We start from the raw sequence: 745 nt of genomic DNA on the forward strand, positions 1-745 counted from the left end.
GTGTTCAACCGCATGCATCACTGCAGGTGATGTGTCTGGCTCGAGTGCCATGTGCACTGGCAAGAGCTGCTCGGGAGGAGCAGTGCGGTGCCAGCATGGTGGCAACCCTGCCCGGACTGGGGCCAGGAACATGGCTCCTGCACCATGCAGGCAGTGGAAGGGGGCTCTGAGGTGTGAGGTGCACGTTGGGGTGCTGGGTTAGGGGGTGGCCAGAGCCGGGGACCATGTGTGCATTTTCTCTGTGAGGCAGCTATAAAGGTGCTGTGCCAGAGAGGGTGAGAACTGGCTGTCACCATACGCAAGCGATGTTGTGTGGGATGCTGCATGGTTGTACAGAGATAGATGCTGGGGTGAGCAGTAAGATGACATCGTGGCAGGATAAGTTTGGGGGCAGGAGAAGCACTGGGGATTGCCTGGGCAGCAGAAGGCAGTTACAGGTTTTTGGCAGCCTAGAGTGCAAGGTGCTGCAGGATGATGAGAGCAGGCAGGACTGACAGCAGGGGCTGGCTCCGAAGCTTAACTTTCAGGAGGATGGTGTGGTTTGTGCATGGAGTGGGTGGCTGCTGACTGCAGCTCACGAGAGCCCTGGGTGAGCACAGGTGCTGTGTGTGCTGGGGTCTGCGGTGAGGCCAGTGTGAGGAATGCGGTGGCAGGGCTGGGGCAGCCTGACAGAGCAGCAGTATCACCCCAGCCTTTCTGCCCTGCTGACTGCCTGGTGCAAGGGCAGATCCTCACCAGATCCCTC

General features: G+C 59.6%; 1 protein-coding gene across 1 annotated transcript in view; it reads right to left on the reverse strand.

Moving 5' to 3' along the window:
* LOC104407935 (creatine kinase U-type, mitochondrial-like) overlaps nucleotides 1-745 on the reverse strand; it is a gene marked incomplete at both ends in the record, with an annotated part of 2650 nt that overhangs the window by 330 nt on the left and 1575 nt on the right. The window lies entirely within an intron of this gene.

This window comes from Nestor notabilis, unplaced genomic scaffold (genome assembly GCF_000696875.1).
Source record: "Nestor notabilis isolate BGI_N333 unplaced genomic scaffold, ASM69687v1 scaffold18826, whole genome shotgun sequence".
NCBI classification, from domain to species: Eukaryota; Metazoa; Chordata; class Aves; order Psittaciformes; family Psittacidae; genus Nestor; species Nestor notabilis.